Raw genomic sequence first — 6,865 nt, 5'->3', positions numbered from 1 at the left:
AAAATATTCATTTTTATCTTAAAATTATTCATTTTTTTCAAAACCGAGTGAATGAATATCTTATAAGATCCTATCCTTTGAAACAAAATTAAGTTTTAAAAAATAATAATTAACCCTTATGGTGGTAAGATTGCTTTTTGAAAGAAAAGAAAAAGAAAAAAAATGTATATAGGTAGCTTCTTTACACTATAAAAAAAACCTCAAAAATAAATTAAAAAAAATCGTTTAATAAAACTAAGTTGAAAATTATTTTATAGTGGTAGTATATTTTTATAAAGTTGTATGTATGGTATGCTATACAAAATGAACATAAGGGTTAATGAAGAATGTTCTGAATGCTTATTACAATAAGATTAAATTTACTGTTATAAGTAACATCTCCCTATTAAAATAAATAAGATCATCTATTCTGTGTGCGAAATATAATGAAATTTGTGAAAAAATAAATTCAAATTTGCAAACGATATAATAGAAAATTATAATCTCTAGTTTCATTGACTAAATTAATTTACCATTTAGATTAATTTTAATTCAGTTTTAACATGCTTATAAGAAACACTTAAGATATTTCTAAAGACTTGAGAAGATAATCAGTTTCCACTTAATTATATTAACGCCCTGTTTGCAAAGAAATGCTAAAGATATTTTGAAACAGATGTCGTAATTTTGAAGCGCAATCAGGTGTCGAAAACTACACTTAATCTGGCATCCGTTCTCCAAACTTCCACACCACACTAGCGAGAACATTTTGCGTCGTTGGAATTAACTCATTTATATGACTTTTTTTGGACGAATTGGGTTTCGATTCTAGAGTCCCAACTAAAATCTTAGCACCAAGCCACCACGATTCCATCCACACAGTCGGAAAAAATATTTCGAAAATTGATATGAAGCCGTAGAAATTGGATTTCAATTTTCTTAATGAATGTCATAGTTATTTCAGGAAATTCCTTTTTAATAACTAGTTATTTTTAATTTCAATGTACTATATCAAACTTTCTTTATAGAATCATGCAATTTGAAGAGTAGAGCTGAAAGCGCGGAAAATACTACGTGTGTGGATATTTTGAAGATTATGCTTTTAGAATGAAATCTTACAGGTAAAGCAGTTTGGGTTTCAGCACATGGAGTACAAGCATGGAAAAAATAAAAGCCCGCCTAAAAAAAGTGAAGGCATAATTTCAGTGATTAGAAAATAATTATATTTAGAATGTATTCCAAATTTAATATCGATATATATTATTGATGTAAAATATGTGTACTGACTTTTATGTATCTAGCTATTATGAATGTAAAATAAAAATGAATATCGTGTAGACTTGTACTCGAACAACCAATCTACCAGACTTCCTCTGAATGGATTTGGTTCATAATATTCAGAAATCTACAGATTTGATGTATAGACTTTATATCAAATTTCATAGATATCTCTCAAAATATTTTAAATTATTGAGTTCATAAGCAGTTATAATCCAAAAAATTATTATTCGGTTGCAGGGAGGATTAAAACGTGGAGATGCAACAAAATCTCGTTCGATTTTTTAAAAAATGTTACAAAATTTTCTCTTTCTATATTTCGTATTCGAGAAAGTAAAAATGAAAATAACTATCTTTCTTCAAGATAATCTTTACATTTGGAGTTTCATGCAGTATAATTTTTTTTTAAAAGATGCATTTTGAAATTATTACGTAAAAATTGCGAAATTAAAAATTAAATTACTGTATATATAATAATACACATAAAAATTATCTGAGCAAATAATTATATGCAAATATTTTTCTTTTTTGTATAGTTTGTTTTAACACACTATTTTTCTTTACATATTTTATATTAATAAACTCTTTAATGCACCGAATTTCTTCAAGTATAAAAGATATATTTTGAAATTATTTCAAAAAAAATTGAGAAATTAAAGATTGAATTATTGTATATATAACAATACGCATTAAACTTGTTCTGAGTAAATTATTCTTTGCAAATATTTCTCTTCCTTGTATATTTTACATCAATAAATTCTTTAACGCCTTGAATTTCTTCAACTTTAATCAGAAGTGAGTTATCAAATAAGCACCTATCTACGAGTCCTGACTTGGTGAGATATCGAATATTGAGATTTTTTTTGCGGTATTTAGTTTTATAGTCTCATTTTGTTTTACAATTAATAGGTTGAGAAATGCATTCAAATTCAAATTAAAAATCTATTAATTTTAGAACATTATCCTTATGATATTTTTCATGTTACATGCTTACATTCTTTGTCACCTGTTTGTTCTTTCTCATACACACTTTGCATTATAATACCAGAATGGAGTTTAAAATGGTGCGTAACTTCTTTATCATTCATTTCAGCATTACTGTTAAATTAAAAAAAAGTTTATGCACAAGATGATGAAACAAACTTGAATGATAGTGACATGCCATTAAATGCTTTATTATTTTTGTTTGTTCACAATATTAATTACTTATGAAATATAAAAGTTAAAGTTTATCAAATAGAAAGTTTGCCAGACACCGAAAATCTGTTTTAAATAAGGTCGCAAAAGTGATAAGTCCATCTTATGCATACACATAACTGAGTTTTATCTCTCTGGCAACAGATTATTTTATAATAAGATAAAATAATAGTGTTTATCAGTGCTTTGAAGTTATCTCTAACGTTTAAATTGACTTCTAAAGTACCGAATGCGACTTTTTAATGACTTTACCTTTCATAATTGCTGCAATATTCCTTTACTACAGTGCGAAAATTCTGCCTACATCATTTTATAGCTCCGAAATCCTCTTTCATACAAAGTCGCTTGCAATTTCTGCTTCAGCAACAATTGCAGCATTCAAATTGTTAATTCTCTTTAAACTGGGAATATCTCTTTGGCTACCCAGACGGAAAGCCACCTTTCACGCCGAAATGAACAGGGAGGAAATACCATGAGTGGCTTAATATAATTCAACTGTTTTGATACAATATTATATGTAAAATTCACTGAAAGATGCAACACTGAATTAGATAAGTAATTGAATTTTAGAGAAGCAGTGGGAGCTTTCATGGCTTCACAGTGATTCACCTTATAATTGATTATGATTATTCTTTGATTAAATATGCACATACTTTCTTTTATGCAAAAGATAGAAATAGAAAATTTTGTCATTATCAAAAGATTCAAACTCAATATTCTGTCTAATCTTGTAGTTTTAGAACTCCCTGTCCGAAAAACACAATTTTTCAATCATGTCTCTCTGTCCGTCTGTGAAAACCATAACTCAAAATTACTTTGAGTTACACGTATAGTCCTTAAAGTTATAGTCCAGAAATTTAGTATTATCTTTACATCAAATTAATAGGCAATGTCTGGGAGACAAATCTTCACTTGGCATTTTTTTCTGTAATGTTGCTTTAGTTGTTTGAAATTGTTTAAAATTGTTAGAAACTATTTAGATACCAATCACATACTCATTACATATGAATATTTTTACAGCTTATTCATTTCGCATCCATCAGCGCCATCTCACAAAATTTTGGTACTAGTAGGTTATCGTCCTATGGCATCAATGCAAGTACCACAAAATTTTACGAGGTGGCGCTGTATGACATTGTCAGCATGAGAGCAGATAGAAAAAAGCTCTAACAATTAGTTATAAAAGAATGTGTTCTGTGTAAAATTGCTTTTTTTTCCAAGAAAAAAAGTCTATTAAATTTATAAGGTCTATCAAACATTGACTTAAACTCATTTTACCTGCAGTTTTGACTGATAGCAAGCGATTACCATATAAACAAAAAGGGAAACGCTAGACGAATATAAAAATATACACACGAGTTTAGCATCTAAAAGATTGGCCATATTGAAATAAAAACTAAATCTGCCAAGGATTTGAGCATCTGTCAGTTTAGAGTTTTGCATGCAAAACGATAAACATCATAACCTCATAATTCAAAAGCGAAGCAATTTAAAAAAATAAATGAAATTAAGTATATGTTCCTGTGACTACAATTTTACACACTAGATTTTTATTTTTATATTTGCCAAATTTTGGTTTCTGTAAAGTGAACTTGAGGTTGACGAAGAACCGTCGTACAAGCAGGCCTAGTGCTCGTTAAATATTTTAGGACAGAACGTCCTCCCGTTGATATGGTGCAGAATTTGGAGAGGAGCATCTAAAAGATTGGCAATATTGGAATAGTAATTAAATCTGCCAAGAATTTGAGCGGCGTCTATCAGTCTGGAGTTTAGCTTGCAAAACGATAAATCTCATAATTCAAAAACGAAGTGACTGAAATAAATAACTGAAATTAAGTATATTAACAAATGTCTATATGTCATGTGAGATATCAAACACATTTGAGGCACTTGTAGTCACTACACTACCACTACTTTTGTGACTACACTTGTAGTCACAAAAATTTAATACAATTAAGTCATTCCGTTTTTGAACAATTGTGTTTACATTTTTCTGAAAATCCAGATCGGCAGACAATTAACCCCTTAATGAAATTCATTCAAACTTTGATACGTTTCTACGCTATTGACGGTGATTCTGGGTACCGTCTGGTTCTTTCCGTTTTATAGTTATCGTAGTAATTTATATTCAGACAAGCGGACAGACTGACTCTCTCTGAATTAAATTTGCTCAAACTTTTATAGAAATTTACAAATTTGGTTATACCAAATTTCATTTATCTAGTCCAAAGCAATTTTGAGTTATCTTTGCCACACTCACACACAGATGGACAATCGGACGGACATTTTCCAAAAATGTATCTTTCGAGAAGTCTAAAAAGTGGAGATTTGTCAAAATCTAGATTTTGAAATATTTTAAAGACTGCAATACTTTTTCGATACCAAGAGTACGAGAAAGTAAAAATTATAACAAATTTCAAATTTAATGTTTTAGTATAGGTATGATACTGATTGGATGAAATGAATAAAGAATTATCTTCCTTTAAGTTTCCAAATGCTAGTATATTTCCTCTGTATGTCTAAGGGATCTTAATGAAGGTATGTTTGATTTCAAAAGTGAAACAATGGCGTTCGAAAGCGCTTTATAACCACTTGAACAAACTTTCCTAGCTGAAAGGATGGCTATTAAATTCACTTCTGGTTCCTAATTGCCGAAAGTTTCTCCACTTAAACGCGCAGAGATCTCCTGTTGTATTGTGTTCGATATCTGCCTCATCAACCTTGCTGAAATATCTCCACTTCGGTTCAAGGAATGATGCTCCTTTTGCACTAATCTGCATTATTCAGAATGCACATATGAAGGGAAAATTTCGCGTCCGTGGAAGTGTGGAACTTAACGATGCTTGGGCGATTCGATGCAATTAAATATTTAATGCTGATCAAGACATGCAAATTGGAAGCAATTAAATAATACAGCGTCCTAAATTGAATGTGTAATGCTTAATATTAAACATTAATTCATCATTGAATTTTATATGTATTCAAAGAAGGATTTTGAAGACGGCTGTGGATTGAAATAAATAACAACAAACAAAAAGATTCAAATGTGCAATTTTCTTTTTTTTAATGCTTCATCGCTAAAATATCTTGTAAGCGCCAAAAATAACATTGTAAAATACGTTGTTAAAAAGTTCTTAGAAATAAGTCGATTTTAATTTTTTTTTCAATCCGGCGTCTCTTTATTATTCAATTTTCTTTGAAATATTCTAAGTGCCTTAATGTTTAAGGAAATTGCATAAATTTTATAAGAATCATTCATGTTAAACATCAAAATAAAAATGGTGTACATTTTGTCTCAAATTCTTTTAGATAGTAAAAATTCAATTTTAATGTTCATAAAAATTCTTATTATATTAATATACTAGCCGCCTTTGGCGACCAGCCGGTTCGCCAATCTTAATGTTCGTTAAAATTTTAATAATTAAATATTTTATGCAATTCCTACTTTAATAGCTTCTTCATCAAAATATTTTAAAACTTCAAATTTTAATTGTCATATAATTTATTCATAATATTATAAAGGCCTTCAGTCATAACGTAATATGTATCTCTCTAATTTTCTTTTAGCACCCGTAGAATTTATGCTTTAAATTAAAGTGGAAAGAATTAATCTGCAATTAATATAATAATATTTTTTACTGAAACAAAGCATTTTTTTATAATCTGATTACTGAAAATAGAGTCACTCAGCGTTTAAACTTTATGGGCACTAAAGAATATCTTTTTTAATTTATTTAATATCTCAAGAATGTGTCAACAAAATTTTCTCAGATTCATTATGAGCAGATCGATTAATTAACAATGTTTAATTTTAAATGCATCAAACACTAAGAAAATAAAACGAATCGTTTAAAATAAACGATTGAAAACAGGTTTAAAAAAACTACTTAAAAACGATGTGCTTAAAACTATGAGCATATACAAAAAATATATAACTAACATAAATACATTTTAATTACAAAAGCATACAACGAACCTAAAAATAATTTAAATCCAGTCCGCATCCGTTGATAATAATTTTCAACACAATGCAGAATTCAGAACACAATGCGCATGCGTGAATTTTCAACACCAGTTACGTAACGCAAATACGTGATTTTTTCTACGCCAGTTGGGGTAACGCTATGCGGATTAGAAATTTTTAATTTCCTTTATTCTGTTTTATTTTAATTCAAAAGTACTTCAGAATGAATCTGAAAGATCGATTCATTAACAATGTTTAATTTTAAATGCATCAAACATTAAGAAAATAAACAGAATCGTTTGAAATAATCCGCCGAAAAATGTTAACCCTAGCCTCATTACTGTTAGGAGGGGAAAAAAAAACTGAAGCCTTACTCATTTGGCGGTGGGGAAAAATGGAAGATTTTTTTGGCGGAAAAGTTAGTTTTTAATTAAAAATTTGAAAAAA

This window comes from Argiope bruennichi, chromosome 11 (assembly GCF_947563725.1).
Source record: "Argiope bruennichi chromosome 11, qqArgBrue1.1, whole genome shotgun sequence".
In the NCBI taxonomy this organism is placed as follows: Eukaryota; Metazoa; Arthropoda; class Arachnida; order Araneae; family Araneidae; genus Argiope; species Argiope bruennichi.
Note: the sequence above shows the minus strand (reverse complement) of the source record.